General features: G+C 37.6%; 1 protein-coding gene across 1 annotated transcript in view; it reads left to right on the forward strand.

Moving 5' to 3' along the window:
- Window positions 1-11833: 11833 nt before the first annotated feature.
- MAP3K2 (mitogen-activated protein kinase kinase kinase 2) overlaps window positions 11834-21635 on the forward strand; it is a 107667-nt gene continuing 97865 nt past the window's right edge. Inside the window, exon 1 of the mRNA XM_007493997.3 lies at window positions 11834-11975. The gene's annotated coding sequence lies outside the window, so the exon portion shown is untranslated. The remainder of the gene's footprint in view (window positions 11976-21635) is intronic.

Genomic DNA, 21635 nt, shown 5'->3' on the forward strand with positions numbered 1-21635 from the left:
AATGGGATATCCAGTCTGAAGTGTCCAATTGGCAACTCCTGCCTGGTACAAGACTGGAGAGAGAGACAGAGACAGAGAGACAGAGAGAGACAGAGACAGAGAGACAGACAGAGACAGAGACAGAGACAGAGACAGAGACAGAGAGAGAGAGAGACTAACCATAGATACCTAGATCATGATTCAACTGTGTAGAAATAATCAGATCCAAAGGAGTTGATGAGATTATCAAGTGAAAGTGTTGGAAGAGGAAAAAAAAAACTTTGAGGATATAAACACAGTTAGGTTACATTATAAGACACCGAGCCATCAGAGAAGAATAAGAAGGAATAATTATATTGTCAGGAGGAAGAAAACAGCAAAAGAGCAGTATTCAGAAAACCCAAAGAGGAGAGACAATCTAGATGACAAAGGTATCAACTGCAGAGAGAGAGGTCAAGAAAGATGAGGAAGAAAAAGATGATCAGATATGGCAATCTAAGGAATAAGGGCTTTGGACCAAATAAGCTCTGATTCCAGCTCTAAATACTATACTCTTAAATAGTATACCTGAAAGGGGGAAAAATCAAAGCCAAGATGGCAGAGTGGTAGAAAAGTATCACAAACTCCCTTCTACAAAATCCATCTTTTAAAAATCTAGAAAAGGCATCAGACCAAATCCTGTAGGGGAAATCCAGAAAAAGTCATAAGTTGTCCAGCCCAATTCAACACGAGACAGACAAAGAAGTCTGGGGACAGGCCAAAAGACAAACACTCCAGATCTCAGAGAGAGAGTCTTTGCCAGCAAGGGAAAAGGAAGTTCCAGACCCAGGGGCACCCCCAAATTCATACTGGGGCACTACAATGTGGACAGTTGTGAACTGGCAACTTTGCTGCCCATTACTCAGTTCTGTGTCACAGATCTAGAAAGAACTGAGAAGAGGACCTGTGCAGATGGATGGTATGTGTTAAGGAGGCCTAAGAAAGAAGGAATTTCAGAAGCAAGCAGTAGCTGTATGGCTCAGATCCCAGAAACAGAGCAGGGTCTCACTTCTAGCATCTAGCCTCACCACTGCAGAGAAATAACCAGCACAGGAATCCCACACCAAAGGGGAACCAACAATTCTGCATTCTGAAGTAACCAGAGTTTTCAGCTGGCTGAGAGAGGCTGAGTCCAACAGCAGTTTGCTCTTGCTCAAATTCAAAACTGGGGCAGGAACCAGCAGAGTTCAGAACAGGGATAGCAGCTATCATACTTTGCCCTGAAGCAGATCACTTTAAGAGCACTGAAAACTTGCAGGTCCTCAGTCTAGCTCTGAGATTCTAGAATAACACAACACTCAATACCCCAAGAAAGCAGCAACAAGATCAGCCCAGACCTTGCCTCCAGATGTGTGCAAAGCCCAGCCCAAACATCAAGTCTGCAGTAAGGAAGTTGGGTGGAAAAATGAGCAAACAAAAATAAAGTCTCTCACCATAAAAAGCTATTATAGTAGCAAAGAAGTTCAAGACACAAGCCCAGGAGACCACAAATCATCTATAAGCAAAGCCTCAGAGAAAAACATAGCTCTGGCCTGGAAGAGATGAAGCAAGTGTTTAAAATATTTGTTTAATTGGAATGAGAATACTTGAGGAAAAATTGGAAAAGAAATGAGAGCTAAGGAAGAAGGAATTGGAAGAGGAATTCATTGTTTGCCACAAGAAGTACAAAACCCTACTCAAACAACAAACTCCTTGAAAATTGGAATGAACCAAACATAAGTCAATGCCTCCATGAGGAATCAAGACAAATTAAAGTCAAAAGGCTTAAGAATTAGCCAGAAAATGTAAGGTATATCTCATAGCAAAAATAACTGACCTTGGAACCAGACTAAAGAGAAAAAAAAATTTAAGAATCATTGGGATACAAGTCTAGAGATGGGATGTCTTAGGTTCAAATCTGACCTCAGATATTTCCTAGTTGTATGACCCTGGGCAAGTCATTTAACCTCACTGCCTAGCCCTTACTGGTCTTCTGCCTTGGAACTAGTACACAATATTGATTCTAAGACAGAAGGTAAGGGTTTGGTTGTTTCTTTTTTTAATCATTGCACTACTTGAACACCATGATTAAAAATAATAATAATAATAACTTTAAAAGACCCTTGGCATGCTCTTTTTAAGAAATCTTAAAACTGCTCAGATCTCTAGCTGGGAGTCTACCTGCCAAGATAAATCCAGGAACTATATGATCATACCTACAAAACACTTTTTGCACCAATTAAGTCATGTCTAAACAACTGAAAAAAAATTAGTGCTCATGGGCACACTGAGTCAATATAAAAAAATGACAATTCTACCTAAATTAATTTGCCTATTAAATGCCATACCAATCAAACTACCTAAAATTATTTCATAGAGCTAGAAAAAATAATAAAAAAATTTATCTGGAAGAACAGAAAGTCAAGAGAATTTATGAAAAACATAGGAAGGAATGTGCCTTAGCTGTAAGATCTCAAACTATGTTATAAAGTGATAATCATCAAAATAATCTAGTTTTAGCTAAGAAACAGAGTAGTGTTTCAGAAGAATAGATTAAGTACTCAATGCACAGTAGTAAATGACTATAATAACTTAGTGTTTGACAAACCCTAAGAACTCACTATTTGGAAGAACTCACTTTTTTTTTTAAACCCTTACCTTCCACCTTAGAATCAATACTATGTTTTGGTTCCAAAGCAGAAGAGCAGTAAGGGCTAGGCACAAGGGCTAAGTGACTTGCCCAGGGTCATACAGCCAGGAAGTATCTGCAGTCAGATTTGAACCTAGAACCTCCCATCTCTAGGCCTGGCTCTCCATTCACTGTGCTATCAAGCTGCCCCCAGAAGAACTCACTCATGAACAAAGAACTGCAGGGAAAATTAGAAAAAAGAATGGCAGAAATGAGAAACAGACCAGCTCCTCATGCCACATACCAAGGTAAAGTCAAAATGGATACATGATTTAGAAATAAAGAGTGAGACCATAAACAAATTAGAAGAGCAAAGAATAGTTTATCTGTCAGATCTAAGGAAAAGAAAACAATTTATATCCAAACGAGACTCAGAAAACATTTTGAGATGTAAAATAGATAAACAGCTATATTAAATTAAAAATATTTCACACAAACAAAACCAATGCAAACAAGATTTGAAGAGAAACAACTGGGAAAAAATTTGATAGCAACCTTCTCTGATAAAAGCCTTATATTTCAAATATATAGAGAACTGAGTCAAATGTATAAGAATACCGAACATTTCCTAATTGACAAATGGTTAAAGGATATGAACAAGCAATTCTCAGGTGACGAAATTAAAACTATGTTTAGTCATATGAAAAGAATGCTCCAAATCACTATTAATTAGAGAAATACAAATTAAAACAACTCTGATGTACCACTTCACACCTATCAGACTGGCTAATGTGACAAAAACAGAAAATGATCAATGTTGAAGGGGATGTGGGAAAAATGGGACACTAATACATTGTCGGTAGAGCTGTGATCTAATACAACCATTCTGGAAAACAATTTGGAACTAACCCCAAAGAGACATCAAACTGTGAATACCCTTTGACTAAGCATTATCACTAGCAGCTTTAATCCCAAAGAGATTAAAGATAGGGTAAAAGGACCTGTTTGTACAAAAATATTTATAGCAGCAATTTTTGTGATGGCAAAGAACTAGAAACTGAAGGGATGTCCATCAATTGGAAAATAGCTGAGAAAGTTTTAGCATATGATTGTTATGGAATACTATGACAAACAAGATGATCACACACACAAAAAAACCCTGGTAAGATATATATGAAGTGATACAAGATGAAGTGAGCAGAAACAAGAGAACTTTGTGCACTGTAAAACCAATAAAGTATAACGATCAATTGTGAATGATTTTATTATTAGAAATGCAAAGATTCATGACAACTACAAGGGACTCATGATGGAAAAGGTTATTAGCTACTATAGAAGGAAACAATAGAGTCCAAATGTAGATTGAAGTATGCTCTTTACTTTATTTTCTTCATGAATTTTTCCCTTTTTTCACATGATGAAAATGGAGACATTTATGATATAAAACATATTTACAACCTATACCATATTATTGGGGGATGGGAGGGCAGGAGAAAACATGTATTGCAAAATGTCAGAAAATGATTATTGAAAATTGTATCAACATGTAATCTGGAAAAAAATAATTCTTTTAAAAAAACTGCTCAGATCTCTTAGAACCAGAGGGTAAAGTAGATATAAAATTAATCCACTGACCACCTCCTGAAAGAAACCCCAACACAAAAAAGTCCTAGGAACATTATTACCAAAATCCAGAATTTCTGGGTCAGAGAAAAAATGCTACAAGCAGCTAAAAGAAAGAATTCAAGTACTGAGAAGCCACTATCAGTATCATACATAATTTAGCAACCACCATGAGGAAGGACTAGAGAACTTGAAATACCATATCCAAGAAGGTAAAGAATTGGGCTTACATTCAAGAATAACTTACACAGCAAAATTTGAGTATTAAGATCCTAGAAAAAAAATGGATCTTTAATGAAATACAGGATTTCCAAGCATTGTTGATAAAAAAAAAATAAAGACCAGAGATGCATAGAAATGTTGAAGTTCAAATACAGGAATGAAAAGGAACATAAAAAGAAAAACATGTATAAACAGCTAATATTAAATTTTGAGGAAATGATACATGTGTTTCTTCTGGACCCAACATCAATAAGCATCATAGAAGGAGTCAAATTAGGCAAGACCCAGAAGTGGGTCTGTTTTGTCTTAATAATCTTAAGAATGGAAAGAGAAGGGAAGAGGAATACACTGGAACTAAAGAAAAACGGTTAGGAGAAATTATCTCATATGGCCAAGATAGAGATCTATACAAATGAGGAAAAGCTGAAGGGGTGAGAGGGAACCACTGACACTTGAATCTCACTCTCATCCAAACTGCTCAAAGGAAAGAATACACACACACACACACACACACACACACACACACAACTTACCCATGCAAGCATGAAATACATTTCACTCAGCAAGAAATGGAGGGGAAAGGGAGAAGAGAGTAAGGAGAATTAAAGAAAAAGCAGCTAAAGGGAGGGATTAGTTCCAAGCAAAACAAACTTTATATGCAAAATTTTATATTTTTATAAAAATAATAAATAATAAAAATATTTTTATCTTTTGGTGAGGGGGCAAAGAATGGGAATCTGAGGAAGTGCTTATATACTAGGGAATTGATGAACAAGTTATAAATGTAATGGAATATTATTATAATTACCAACTAGGATTCCAGAGGCCTGATGACAAAGCCTGCTACCTACCTCCTAATAGAGAGGTGAAGAATTCAGAGTGCAGAAGGAAACAAAAGAATTTTTGTGACATGGCCAGTTTAGAAAATTGTTTTAATTGACTATCCATGTTTATAATGGGTTTTATTTTTCTTGTGCTCTAAACTGTAGGGGAAAGGGGAGATCTGAGGGGAGGTAAGAAGCCAGGTTTTAAATAATTGAAACAAAATATATTTTAAAAACAAAAATGTACATGTTATCAGACAATTATTGTTCATACTAATACAGATGTCATTGACATAAATAACCAATGTCAATGAATTCTGTTAGGGTTATAATTCCATTCCCCATTTCAGGAAAATTTGTGCCACAATCTATATAAGTGGCTGATCAAGGTCTCATTTAACTGTGTCCACTTCCTGCCCTCCCCCATTAGGTTCCAGATTCCATATGGGAGATTGTTTTTTTTTTAAATTCTCTATGATGTTTTTCATGTAGACAGTGATCAATAATTGTATATGGAACATTTTGCAAAAATAAAATTTAATCCTTAATTATAAATTATTTCAGCTAATACTAAATTTTAGTTTGCATTCATTAAACAAAATGAGCTAGGTGAAAGTGTGTCTAAATATGTCCTAGGTAGAGCTATGATAAGCATAAATAGTATTTTTTAAATAGTCCCAAATGATCCCCAAATCACATAATATGCCTGTGAGCAATTATTGCTTCTGCCCAAAGTCTTGGCTACTCTACTTTAGGTCTTTTGATGACTTATTTAGTATCCTTTGCTGTTTCTTTAGTAACAACCCTATCTCCCAAGTTAAAGCCCAAATAGCCACTAGAATCAAAGCTCCCAATCATTCACCTATCTTTTCCTTTATCTTCCTCAACACTACTCTTTATGTCCAACTTCCAGGTCCCCTAGATCCTTCCATTGTCCCTTCTGACCATTATGTTACATAATGAACATACTTCTCTTTATCCTGGGCTTCTTGTTCTTATGTGTTTTCCATCTTCTGGCATTCACAGAAACCTGGACAGAATCATATCTATCTGTTCCTTTAAATATTATTAATTTAAGGTTTTCAGATTCAATCCAACTTCTTATCACTTTTTCATTAATGGGGGAAGCAAGACCCTAAACTTTATGTCCAAATTGTTGTGGTTCTGTCATTTCAGTAGTAACTGACTCTTTGTGCCTTCATTTGGAATTTTCTTAGCAAAGATACTGGAGTGGTGCTATTTCCTCCTCCAGCTCATTTCACAGATGAGGAAACTGAGAAAATAGTTGTGACTTGCCCAGGATCACACAGCTAGTGTCTGAGGCCAGATTTGAACTCAGGAAGATGACTCCAGGCCCAACACTACACAACCTAGGTACCTTCATATCCAAAATTTGACCTCTTTCCTACAAAATTTTAGTTCCTCAATGAACATAAATAGCAAATAATAAAGAAACTCGTTTATTCAAGACAACAGTGAAAGAGAATAAGAAAAAGTGCACATTGAAGAATATATATCAGACAAATACAGGATGAAGAAGCAGTCCCTCTGGAAGTGAGGTAACACAATGAGAGAGAGAGAGAGAGAGAGAGAGAGAGAGAGAGAGAGAGAGAGAGAGAGAGAGAGAGAGAGAGAGAGAGAGAGAGAGAGAGAGAGAGAGAGAGAGAGAGAGAGAGAGAGAGAGAGAGAGAGAGAGAGAGAGAGAGAGAGAGAGAGAGAGAGAGAGAGAGAGAGAGAGAGAGAGAGAGAGAGAGAGAGAGAGAGAGAGTCCTAAGAGAAAATTCTCCAAAGTCACTAGACTATAAAGCTGGGTTTAGGAACATGATGGGACTACCAATTTTCCTCATGAAGGCTACTAATTAGTCTTTTCCTTCAGCAATCTGCAGTGAGATTGGCATCTTTGATCTCTCTCAAAGCTGGAAGCCAGAAACTGAAGAACCTGGCAGAGGTAGAGGAGATTGGAAGAAACACAAGTCTAGAAGAGTCCTGAAGAGATTCTAGAGTACTCTTTTCTCTTGTTTTCCTCATTTCCTTCCCACACCTGATACAGGCACAGGGCATGATCTTCACCAATAAGAAGAGAGTTCCATACCAATGAGCTTTAGGATTGGGTTTATACATGGAAGGTATCTTGTGTAGAATCTGAATGGAAGAGGAACTTCCTATACATGATAAGGTCCAAAAGACAGATATTCCTGTTTGCATTAGACATTGTACTGACTATATTAATCCTGTAACATCACAGGGCATCCTCAATTCAATCCACTATTAACTCAATTCAATTAAAAGTGCTTATTAAGCACCTACTAGGAATGGGAATATGAAGACAAAATAGATGTCCTTGTCCTAAAAGTTTATATCCTATTCAAGAGAAACAATAGACATAGAGAGAATACTACATATGAATATTAATTATATATATATACATATACCCACACACCTATATATATGTATATATATAAGAATATATTAAAGGGAAAGGGAAGAGTGGAGTAAAACAAAGGTGTCAAACTCACAGCACACAAAAGTCTAGAGTGCAGTCCCAACAAGATTAAAACATAACTGGAAAAAGTTTAACAAAATAAATTAAAAAACAACATTTTGTTGTTCTGTAATTACAATCCTATCTGTCATGACACCATTGTGGGTTTTCTTGGCAAAGACACTGGAGTGCTTTGTCATTTGCTTCTCCAACAATACAAATAGAAAATGTTAATTTGTGTTTTTCTAAATCAGTATGTGCAAGCCATCAGAGATCAGCCTCTATTTGAGTCTGACGGAGTGGAGTACTAACACCTGGTGGGATTAGAAGAGATTGGCCATTGGTTGGAGATTTCCATATAGGAAGAAATGATTTAATAGTCCTTATTGTCCATATTATTACTTGCAATTGAATGGTCAGTTTCAATTGTGAAGAGTAGTTTCCTTCACTAATGAGAATTACCTGGAGGTATTAAGAGGTTAAGTGATTTGCCTATTGTTACATAGCTAAAATGTGTCAAAAAAGCCTAAAACTCAGATTTTTCTGACTCCAAGGCTGGCTTCATTTCTGAATTATGGCTAAGTCCAGATTAATGCAAATAGTGTCAGCTATGAAATCACTGTATGTGTACTCCAATTCATACTACTCTAAATTATAATTATGTAAAATATCTTCATTGGTTCCAGGACAATAGAAATAGGCATTTCTATTTTATCCCAGTCAGTGCAAATTCAAATAATGTAGTCATTTTACAAGATTCATTATTTGCACAAATTAGGACCTGGCTGTGCTATATCCATACAAGTATCTGAAATCACAGAGGAAAAATGATTAGTTGGACCTAGATCTAAATAGGAGGAAGACCTTGGGTAGAACTGCATTTGGTAAACTGCACAATACTTTTGGCAATACTATACTGTTTTCTTCAACACAAGAATTTTTCAATAATTTCATATGGCCATGAATCTTAGAATACTCCATCTCTAAGAAACTGAAAATGAGATGGAAAGACTCATGGTGAGCCTAAGTAGGCTGCAGGATATTTCTAAGGATAATCTACATATAAGATGCAAGGGAAAGAATATTATTCTGATTCTGGACACTAAGGGACCCTGACAGCAGGATAAAAGGAGGTTGTAAACCAAGAATTCTGGAGAGAATTCTAAAGAGTGGAGCTGAACCTGGCCTATGACTGAAGCTTCTGTGACAAGAGACTAGAAGACTGGATAGAATGGAGAATCATAAATCAAAGGTTATTTATTTGACTACTTTGTATTTATTCTCTTGATACTATATAAGGTGCCTCCAAAGTCTTAGTTTGAAACTGACTTCAGAAGTATGTATGAATGCTACAAACTTACAAAAAAAGAAACTTTAATCATTTAAATTTATTTTACATTTCATTTTGTGAATTTTGATTAATGAATTCTTAATTTTAACAAGATGAGGAACCCCAATATTATGAATTGCACTAGAAAGTGTTTGATGTAATATTTAAACTGTGAAAACTTTTTGAATGGCATTTTCTCAGACTGGTAGATGAGAAAAGGAGTTTTATTAAAAAGTTGCTACATCACCTCTGTTTTCTTATCTATCTCTCCATTAGACTTTTTCTTGTAGGATCACATCAGAACTACTGTGTATGACTCATTCTTTGGATACTAAGGCTAAGTTTACAAATGCGATCCTTTCAGAAACTGAGTGGCAGCTGATGAAAGTCTTTCCAAAGTTCAATAATCAACTATAATGATGTATAGTTCAAATCAGATATGATAAATTTTAATAAGAAACATCAATATCTTTAGAATTTAAATTTCCATTCATTGTTTTTCTAAGTTTATTGCAGTTATACTACTAAAGTCATTAAAACTTAATGCTGCATTTAGACTTTTGACTCACTTTGTGAGTGTGTGTGTTCATATAGCTCTGGTCAACTCCCACTTAGACTAGTAGATGTTTCCACAAGAGTTCTAGGGGGTTTAGGATTGGGAGTTTTTCTAATATTATGCCTCACATACCAACAATGCGTTATAAGTTTGTTATAAGTAGACTGAGACACAGTGCTCTATAATAACTTTGAAGTCAGAAAAATCTGGGTTCCAGTTCTGCCTGTGATCATTACTGGAGGAATGACTCTGATCAATGCATTTAAGTTATCAATGCCCAGCAACTCTCTAAGACTATAAAGTTCCAGAGCAGGTGTAGCTCTACATCCACAGAGGGAATTTACTCAAGTAATTTTTTTCTTCTCTCTCTTTTTTAAATCCTTACTTTCCGTTTAAGGCAGAAGAGGTAAGGGCTAGGCGATTAGGGTTCAGTGACTTCTCTAGGGTCACACAGCTAAAAAGGGTCTGAAGTCAAATTTGAATGCAAGTCCTCCAGACTCCTGAACTGGCGCTCTGTCCACTGTGCAACCTAGCTAGCCCTCACTCCCCCACTCTCACCCGTGTGTCAGACAATGCTAGGCGCTGGAGATACAAAGATAACCAAGATACAAAGATCTCGAGGATCTTACATTCTAAAGGGAGAAAACATGAGTTAATAATGTGCGTGCAAGTGCTTATACAAATGTAGGTTATTATCCATTATCGACTTCCCGTCATTTCCAAAATACCTTTAATATTAGCGCTGAAGAGACTCAAAGATAGACTGAATTAAAATTTCTTTTTGCCTATCACTGGTGAACTATCTAAGCTTCCTAAACGGTAGAAAGACCCTGAACTGCTTGAGTTCTGTTTCTGGGGCTCACTGGATATGTGAACCCGGTTATATAGGTCCCTCCCCTTCTTCTGGCCTCAGTTTCCTCATCTTAAAACGAGTGGCTTGACTTTGATATGTTAAAGTCCCTCACAGAATTACATTCTGGGTTTCCTATTCTCTCATTTCACCCAGATGTAGAGAGGGGCCCTATCTTGTAAAACAAAACAAAACACTTCTGATTTGACGTTCTTCAGAGCGGTCAATGATTCCAGTCTCTTAGGGGGAGAAGTGGGAAAGGACTAGGGGTAATTATTAACCGAAGGGTTTCAGTCTCTCTTAGGCAGGAAGGCCAAGCTGGGCGGGGCTGGTTCAGATCGACACCCACCAGAGACCTAGCTCAGAACCAGACTTTCGGGGCCGGGAGCGTAAAAACTGCGAGAACCCAGGATCGCTGGAGATCCTTAAGCTTGTACTTTCACTGCGCAGGCGCGAATGGCCTTCTTCCCATACCCCCTACTAGGCTTGCGCAGCCACTAGGACATTCCGAACGAGCAAACTAGCGAGCGAGTGCGCGCCCGGCGCTTCCTTTCCCCCCACCCTCCTGCGTTCCGCCTCCATTCCCCCCGCACGAAGTTTGAGCGCGTGCACGCGAGCGAGCCCAAGGCGGCCTGGCGCGCGCGCGGGGAAGGGGCTGAGGGAACCGGGGTTGGTGACGCCTCCAGCGCACGGTGTTCGACGTCATGGATGCGTGTGTAGTGGCGGCAGAGCTGCCGTCGCGGACGGCAGCTTAGGCAAGCAGCTTGGCTGCTCGGACTGGCGGGGGTGGGGTGGCTTGGCTTGGTTTGGCAGCCGAGTGAGTAGACGAGGACGGAGAAGACGACTCCGACTCCTCCTCTGCCCTCGCCTCCTCCCTTGATCCGGACCGGTGAGGAGCTTTGGCCGCCGCCGCCTCCAGCCGGATCCTCTAGGTCCCTGCTGGGGCCTCGGAGAGCACCAGGCCCCGGAGCTTTCCCTTTTTTTTTTCTTCCTCAGCTGCGGGCCAGGCCCGCCGACCGTAGCTGGCCTCCGCCAAAAGGGGACGCGGGCTGCCCTCTCCTTGCTGCCGCCACCGCGAGGGGCTTCATGTGAGAGACGGGCCTGGCCTTTGCCGGCCGCCAGCTGCGTGACTGACTCGTTTTTCCGGCCCCCGACCAGCCGCCTCGTCTCCTCTCCTCCTCTCTCGGAGGTCTCTTCACCGTCCCCCCGCACCCGGGTCCGAGTTTGCATCCCTCCCCCCCAGCCCCCGGGGGGGAGCGGTGACAGGCCGTGCAGGGGGAGGGGGGGTGGGTTGGGCCGAAAGCGGGGGCGCTCCCCAGCCCAGCCCCCTTGGAGAATCGCGGAGGCCCCCTTTGGGCCCGTGGAGCACCAAGAAAGCCTGTCCCGGGATCAACCAAACTGGACACGGACGTCCCGGTCTGGCTGGTGACGGTCCCCCGCCCCCTACAACCCTTGGAACCAGGTAAGTGCGTGTGCGTGTGTGTGTGTGTGTGTGTGTTGATTCCAGTGCTGGGGTGAAAGGCTAGATTTGAAGGGGGGGGGCATACATGTGGCAGCTGGGCCACTGCCTGAAGGAAATCGGGGTATTGGGGTCACTGGAGAGCAAGGATGGAGCTCCTGGAAGGCCTCGGCATCTTTGAGACCTGTCGGGTGTCGGGACTTTGCCCGCAAACGCGATGTTGGGTGTAGATGAGGGCCTTGTCAACTGTCGGGGCTGTCACCGGTTGGGATAAGAGAAAGCTCCTGATGGGCCTGTGAATCACTAACTAGTCTTCGGTTTTACACAGATTCGGTCCTTTTTTTTTTTTTTTAAAGAAAACACGCTTTAAGAATGCAGAGTGGACCTTCTTAATTTTGTATTGAGGGCCCACAGTTTTGAGTAGTGGATTAATGAGGTGTAGATATGGAAATGAGGAATCTGCAACAGTTTTAGAAGATTGTGGTTAGGAACGGTGTCTGAGAGAGTTAGAAGCATTTCTTAGCCCCCAAAGCGCTTGTCTAAAAAGTATCACGTTTTCTTGGTACCCTCCAATTTAAAGTTTACTTCCATTGTGTTCTTAAGGAAACATTTACTGGCATTTTACAGTTGTATCCAGATTTTGCAAGTGATGCATGTGTTGAGGAAGGTGTGAGCTAAGCAGTTCCCTCTTTGGGCTGGGTACTAAATACAAATAATTACTGTGCTCTCCTGGATTCCAGGTTTTTCCATGAGTTTCTTCTCAGCTTAGCCTGGGAAATTTTTTTTTCTTTCATAATTTTTAAAGGCGTTTTTTTCCCCAATTGCCTTTTCGTTGTTGGAGGTTTAGAGGAGAAATGTCAATTTACTTTTATAAAATGAAGAGATATAAAATGCTATTGTATTCATTATGCAGTTTGCTTTTGATGCATTCAAGAGACTTAGAAAGTTGAATGTATTACTTGAAATTACCTTCTTACTAAATCTGTTGTTAAATATGTCAGTAATTTTAAAGATTTCTATTTCTTGCAATGTTTCTAAATTATTTGAGCACAATTTGGGAAATTATAGAAAGCTGCTTCCTATCAATTTTGTGTAACTGAATGTTCATTCCTCTGCAGTGAGGAATCTATATGTAGGTGTGTGTGTAGGAGGGATACACTTACATATACACATGTATACTGACTGTAAAGATTCATTTCATTGTTTTGTTCAGAAAGTTTTTAAAGTATGAGACCTTACATACTTTAACAAAATAAAAGATTTTTCAAACTCTTATAACAGATTTAGTGTACTCACTTCTTTCCACTTGCTTAAGAAAAATACAAAAAATATTCGTGAAATTAGTTTTTCATGCCTGTGATATTCTTTAACGTTTAGGAAGTGCCTACAGCTATGCAAGGAACTTTAGCATGACATCTGACAAATTAAGGGAAAAGATTATAGAATTAAAGGGATTTTGAAAAGATCCACAGATTGATTTATTCCTTATAAAAGTATGCATTTATTTAGTTGAATCATGTAGACATTGGTGGAATGATTATATAGTTATGATATCAATAGAAATTTTTCCTGAAATAGACATTTATTAATAGATCTAACTTAGCTTTGGAGGAAACTTTATAAACTTTTGAAAATATTTCTTGAGGAATTCTTTGTATTTATTCATCATCACATTTTATTTGCCTCATTTTTCAAGATAACTATCATGTTAGATACAAGCATGCTTATGTACATGCCTAATAAATGTTTTTAAAGTCAATTTACACAAATTTAATCCAGATGTGATAATTTGCTTTACAAAAAGAGTAATTATTAAGCAACTTTTCTTAATGCATTTAAAATATATGATTTTGAAAAAATCACTCTACATGCAGTTTTTAAAGAACATATCTTTAATGTAGAACAAAATAGTTGTGTGATTTGAATTTATCAAAACAAAAAAAAACAAACAAAAAATGTAGCCTTTTCTTTTATTGTCTAAGAAGATGTTAAATATTTACTATGAAATGTATCATTTGATCTTGGATGTCCTCTGAACTCATTTAGAATATATATTGCCTCTGCTGTTCATAGCAATTAATCATGTATTGCCTTGTTAACTCTTAAATTGTTTAGTACTTGTGTATATAACTTATCTCCCTAGCTAGAAAGAGCAGAAGATCTTATACTTTTTTGGATCCCACACAGTTTTTAGTAAGCTCTCAGAATTTGTTAATAATTTTCAATAAAGCAAATCTTATTTCCTTTTAAATTATAATTATAAGGGGGCAGCTGGGTAGCTTAGTGGATTGAGAGCCAGGCCTAGAGATGGGAGGTCCTAGGTTCAAATGTGGCTTCAGATACTTCCCAGCTGTGTGACCTTAGGCAAGTCACTTGACCCCCATTGCCTAGTCCTTACCACTCTTCTGCCTTGGAACCAATACACAGTATTGATTCCAAGATGGAAGGTAAGGGTTTTGTTTTGTTTTTTTAAATAAGTAAATTATAATTATAAAATTAGAGATGTCTTCTAATGGAAAAAATTATCAGTATGATGATTAGCAATACACTTGTTATGTGTTCCTTGAAGCAAGTTTGTAAGAATAGTGTTGAAATCATCCCATTTAGTTCTGGTGTCTTGATTAGATTAGAATAGTTTTTGGTTGAATTATATAATCAGAACTGAGTGAACATGACCTGTACGCTATCTTTCATCATTCAAAGCTACTGTGTAAACACTGGAACATGCCCTAAATAATTTGTATGAAAGGGAGAAACTGTCTCAGAATAAGGAGCAAAAAGATTCTGAGCTCTGGATTTGAGAGGTTAGAGCATGCATGAAGCAAAGGGGAGCACTGAGTAGTGTCACAGAAATGAGATATCTAAGACAGCCTTTGACTTTATAGACAATTCAGAGAGAAGGACCCAATCTGAGGAAAGATCCAAGACAAGACCAGCTTTTTCACCAATCACCCTTCCAGATGCCTACCCACAGATAATATATATATATATATATATATATATATATATATATATCTATATCTGTTGTTTTGTTACCCAAATGTATCCTGAAAACTGAATTTTGCTTCTACCATAAAGATAGAGATTAGCCAGAGATAGATAAAAATGTAAGGTTAGGTAGAGATCTTTGCTAGGCATTAGTAATTTTCCGAATTGAATGATTGGAGCAATTGTTACTTAGCAGAACTTTTCATCTAAAATAAACTCCATCAAGCTGAAAAAGAAGGAAATCAAGTGGACTTTCAGGATCACTTCTTATGTTATTCTTAGGCAATTGATTATAACAGGGTTTTATATAAGGATCACTTTTAATGACCTTAGAAACTGCTGGCATATTTCCTATTTTATTATTTATTATTTTCATTATTCTCATTTATTTATTAATTAATGGACTCTTCTTGAGTAGGGAGTATTAGGACCTCTGTCAGTTATTTAACTAAAATATTAGAAACAATAAAAATTGATAAATCAGTGGTCTGTATTGAGATTCAAATTGAGGAACTAGATGTCTGAAACAACAACTTCCAAGACTTTTTGCAGTGTGTGTGCTCAGCTTAATATCTGAGGCAATGATATAAGCCATATTGCCAAGAATGCTCTTTCTCCCAAAAGGAACAACACAACTACCCTTTTCTTTCTGTTGAGATCCTATTTAACTTTTAAGATTCTACCTTCTCCAAGAAGTTATTCATGACTAAAACTGTGCCCTACCCCCATAAAGTTCATTTTAACAATTTATTAAGTACTTTGAAATGCAAAGTAGTTACTATTCTCTAGAAACTAATATTTGGGGGGGGGTGCGAATTATGTTTCTAGATAAATAAATACCAAATAGAAAAAGTAATATTGGTGGGCACTAATAAATAGGAGAGACCTTATGTAGGAGGGGACACCTGAGCTATGCTTCAAAAGAAGTGAGGGATTTTAAAAGGGGACTTAAAGCATTCTAGACAGATTGCTTATGACAAAGACATGGGTGGACTATTGTGTTGGGAAATAGCAGACTAGTTTCTTGGATACAGTATAGAGTTCATAAATAGGAGTAAAGTGAAATTCTGGAAAGAAAGGTTGGAGGCAGATTGTGAAGGGTTTTAAATGCCAAACAAAAACTATATTTTAACCTAGAGACCCTGAAACATTTTGAGTAGGGGAATGTTATTAGACCTGCAATTTTTTTTACTTTAATAACGAGTTTATTTTAAAAATAAGCATTTATTAAGCACCTACTATGTGCTAGTCAGTGTACTAAACTCTGGAGATAAAAAGAAAATTACAAAGATACCTGCCCTCAAGGAGTTTACAATCTAATCAGTCAGTATCAGTTAAGACAGACACTACTCAAAATGATGGACCTCATTCAAGATTGACTTTCAGGACTGGAACCTGCTTCATGTTGGCAATCTAATTGGCTCTATATACATACATGTTTGTCTATATATACAGTTTTTGTCTCCAAGTATAAAAGATTGCAAAACAATCTCTTTTAGCAAAACATCTCACTGATAATCATAAAAGGCTGATACTCATAAAAGGATATGACATAAAGATGTCAGAAAATATTAACTTCATAATAATAACTGACATTTGCATTATGCTTTCTGGTTTTCAAAGCTCTTTCCTTACAACAGCCTTGAAAGGCATGTTTTAAACTCATCATTTTGCACATTTTACAGATATGCCTTAAAGGTTAATAGACCTATCCAGGGTCACAAAGTTAAGCAAATAACTGGTCTGTAAATGAACCTGCTAGACCTGCATTTTGAGAATATCAATTGGCAATTGTGAGGAGAATAGATTGGAGAGGGTAGAGGATGAAGGAACTTAGCTAGTGTTGTAAGGACCTGACTCATGGTTATGGCCATCTGAGTAGAGAAAAGTGTGTGGATATGAGAGATATGAAGGCAGAATCATGCGACATGACAAATGATGGCAGAGGGAAGAGTTGAGGATAACTCACAAGTTAGGAAACCAGGTAACTGGAAGGTTGGTGGTGTCCTCAACAGAAATAAGGAAGTTCATAAAAAGTTTGGTTTTAGTGGGAAAATAATGAGTTCTCTTTTGGATTTCATGAATTTGAAATGCCCTTAAGAGTTAGGTGGATATGTTTGCACACATTAGATAATATAGGGTTGGAGCACAGGAGCTACTAGGGATAGATATGTCAATCTTTTTTTTTTTTAACTCTTACCATCTGTCTTAGCATCAATACTGTGTATTAGTTCCAAGGCAGAAGAGTGGTAAGGGCTAGGCAGTGGGAGTTAAGTGACTTGCCCAGGGTCACTCAGCCAGGAAGGGTCTGAGACCAGATTTGAACCTAGGACCTCCCATCTCTAGGCCTGATTCACAATCCACTGAGCCACCCAACTACCCCCCATATGTAAATATTAAAGTAATTTCATGAGGACAAATTGAATCAATGAGAGATGAGAAGATCATCGAGAGAGAGGGTATAGAAGGGGAGGCCAAGATAAATTTTAGGACTAAGAAAAGGATATTTTATTTAACACGGAATAAGTCACTAGTAATCTTGTAGAGAGCTGCAGTTTGATTAGAATGATGGAATCAGAAGCTAGTTTGCAAGTGGTTGAAAGAGAGTCATATATGGTGTAGCTCAAGGCCCAGTGATAGAGGGCTGGGCCTAGAGTCAGGAAGAACTCTGTTTAAATACTTGCCTCAGACCCTTTAGCTATGTAACCTTTGACAAATCACTTAACCTCTGTTTTTCCTCAGTTTCCTCATCTATAAAAAAGGGACAATATACCTTCCAGGATTATTGTGAGAATCAAATGAAATAATGTTCGTAAAGCATTAAATGCTGGATATTTATCATTATTATTATTATTGACAATCCATGTAAATAGTTTTTTCCCCTAGGAGCTTAACTATGAGAAAGAAAAAAGAGAGAGAAATTTAAGACCATAGCAAAAAGGTGTGGCATGGTCAAGTGGTCAAGTGAAGGTTGTTTTTTTGTTTGTTTTTTGTTTTTAGGATAGGGGATGTGTTTGGGCTTTTGGGGGGGGTAGGCAGCAAGAAAGGAGCTCTTGCAATATTCCTTTCTTTTTTAAATTGGTATTTGAGTTAACTGTTTAAGTATCTTATCTCTAGTTTTGTGTATAAAAAGGAAATTCTGTAGAATAGAGATGACAGTACCAATAGCATCAAACTTGCCCAAGTTGTTATAAGGTTAAGTGAGATAATCCACATAGAATTCTTTGCATATAGTTCTATATAAATGTTTGTTTTTACTAGATTACTCCCTTGGAACCTAGATCTTAAAGGTTTTAAAAACTTTGTTGTTGAATATTCAAATCCCATGGAATCAATGGGTTTTTCTAATTAAATGGGAATGATTAGTATTTTATGTGTGTATACTTTTAGATGAGTGGTAGGTTCATTTTTCCTTTATCATCTTATATTTGTGTGTGTGTGTGTGTGTGTGTGTGTGTGTGTGTGTGTGTGTGTGTATTCCCTTGACAGATGCTTCTACATGTGAATGTTAGGAAATCATCGGTCATTCTTTAATGACCTCTAAGATCTCTTCCAGCACTAAATCTTTGATCCTTCATGTGGTTTATTAGTTATGAGGACTAAAATTTTTCTGTGGAAGTAACTTTCAGACTAATTCATATAAATCAATGGGAAAATATGATTTAGTATGTCAGTAATCATTTTATTCAGACTGTTACTCATAATGTGTAAAGAGAATTGTTACTTTGTAATGATCTACTTGGTTAATGATTTTATATCAAATACTACAGGGTTCATTATTCTTATTTTAGGTTTGTGCTTTAAAAATTCATCTTTATATCTTAAAATACTTTATGACTCTTTATTAAATTTTACTTCTATTTCTACATTGAGTATATTTTAATATTATTTCAGCATCTGTTTCATAATTACTCCCAACATCATTTCTTTCCCTCTTATTTATGTAATGTTAAAGAGAGCTGGAAGAAATCACAAAACCATTGAGTACCATTCAGACATTTCCCCCCATTATCACTTCTTTCACTTCTATTCTAAATGAAGAGATGGGCCTTTTTGTCAAAGTTAGCCCCTCTAAATGCATTCTCTCTTCTCTAGCAGAATGTTCCCACAATCATATCCATTCTCTCATCTACAATTTCTCCCTATCAATTTATTCCTTCCCTTCTGTTCACAGACATGCCCATGTCTCTTCCTTTTGTAAAAAACCACTCCCTCTGGCTTTCTATGCTCACTAGCTATTATCTGTAGCTCTCCTCTTCAGGGCTAAGCTCCTTGAGAAAGTATTTAGTACTTCCACTTCCTCTTATCTACTAAACTGCACAATCTGGCTTTTCTCACTTTTCAACTTGCCAGTGATCTCTTAATTGCTAGAACTGGTGTCTTTTTATGGGTTCTCATCCTTCTTGACATCTCCATGGCTGTTGACATTGTTAATTGCTTTTTTCTCCTTTTTCTAGGTTTTCTTGATACTGTTTCCTCTGGGTTCTCCTCCTATCTGCCCCACTGCTCCTTCTCAGTCTCCTTTGCTTGTTCTTCATCCATGTGAGTCCACTAATTGTAAATGTCCTTTAAGCTCTATCTTGAGCCCCCTTATCTGTTCTTGTGTTACTTGTTAACCTCATCAGCTCCACCTCATCAGCTCTTGTGTGTTTTATGATATTCTAGATGCATATGATTTCTAGATCTTTATATTCAGCTCTAGTCTCTCCCATCAGTTGCAGTCGAGTACCATTAACTACCTCTTGGACGTCTCTAACTGGATGTCTAGTAGGTATCTCAAACTCAACATGTTCAAAATGGAACGAAATATTTCCCACCAAACCCTTCTCTTGCCAATTTTCCCATTCCTGTCATTGTTGCCAGCATCTTACCATTCACCAAAGTTTGCAAATGTCAGTGTCATCTTTAATGATTCATTTGCATTCACCTCATATATCCAGTGTCTTGTCAAATCATCTTGTTTCTACCTTCAACACATCACTTGTATGCATTCCCTTCCTTTCACTTACACAGCCACCCACTCAGCTCAGACCCTCATCAGCTCTCATCTGGACTATTCCAAAGCTTTCTTTCTGATTGATCTACCTCCCCTAAATCTCTCTTCATTCTAATTTATCCTCCATTCAGCTGCTTAAGTGATTTTTCTAAAGTTTAAGTCTGACCATATCAGCACCTGGCTGAGTAAGCTCTGGTGGCTCCCTAGTAACTTAAGAATAAAATATAAATTTCTGTTTGGCACTTACAGTGCTTTATAACCTGGCCTCTTCTAGTCTTTTTGGACCAGACCCTTTTTTCACTTTCTTCCAAACACTTTATGATCTTGCCCCTCAAACACAACACCCTATCTGTGATGTCTTGGCACTTACTGTCCCCTCTTATTAAGTAAAATGCTTTGCCCCCTATTTCTATCAGTTTCCCTGGCTTCTTTCATAACTTGGTTCATCTTACTTTATACATTAGGCCCATGATGGCAAACCTATGACACACGTGTCAGTACTGACACAGGTAGCCCTTTTTAATGACACTCCGCCTTGGGCCCCACAGCCATGGGCATGGGGGGTGGGGCAAGCTTTGGGCAACAGAGCGCCTGTGGGGAAGGAGCATGCGCAGGCAGTTAAATAATATCAAGACCAATAAAAGCAACCAACTGACAGATGAACAAAGAAGTCACTAAGCAGGTAACTTAAATAATTAGTTTTTGGTTTATTAAATACAGTTATATATTACAATTATACATTTTTGTTATTTAAACTATAAATATCGTGAAATTATGGTGTTTTTTCTCAAGGTGACATACCACCCGAGTTATGCTCGGCTTTTTGGCAAATTTTGACACACCAACTTCAAAAGGTTGCCTATCATTGCATTAGGCTTTTCCTAGACCTCTCTGAGATCATTTCCCATATACTTTGTATATATCTTGCATGTACCTAATTACTTGCATATTATCTCCCCCTATTAGAATGCAAATTCCTTGAGGATAGGGACTGTTTTTGGCTTTCTTTGTTTCCCTGATGCTAAGCAATATAATAAACACTTAATACTTGTTGACTGATAAACTGATTGATAATCTACCATTTATATAATGCTTTAAAAGTTTGCAGAGTTCTTTACATATCTTATCTGTTTGATTCTCACAGCATCCCTATGAGATTGGTACTATTATCATTTCCATTTTAGAAATGAGGAAACTGGAACTAAGAGAGGTTAAATGACTTGCCCAGGATCACTCAACTAGCAAGTGTCATAGGCAGGATTTGAATTCAGTTCTTCCCAACTCTAAATCTAGGTCTCTATCCAGAGTAAACATAGCTGCCACTATTACTGACCTAATGAGATACTGAGTGTTTTTCTTTGCTGATAGCATGTTAAAAATATCATTTGGAAATAAGAATCTATAGTTTTTCCATAAAGTTGAGATGGTTTAACTGTAATGGTTTTCATCATGGTCATAGTGCTTTTTAAGATAGCGAATATTTGATGTACACAGAGGTACTGCAGGTTTAGATTGGCATATGGGAAACAAAAGGAAGGACAAGACATTACTAGAAAGGGAGTTAATAGAGAATTCTTACATGATGTTAGGACTTTGGAGTCCATGACCCTTTCCAACTCTTTTTTTTTTTTTTAAAGATGGGAGAGTTTCACATCATTGCCACTTTCCAGTGACTCTCC

This window comes from Monodelphis domestica, chromosome 4 (assembly GCF_027887165.1).
Source record: "Monodelphis domestica isolate mMonDom1 chromosome 4, mMonDom1.pri, whole genome shotgun sequence".
In the NCBI taxonomy this organism is placed as follows: Eukaryota; Metazoa; Chordata; class Mammalia; order Didelphimorphia; family Didelphidae; genus Monodelphis; species Monodelphis domestica.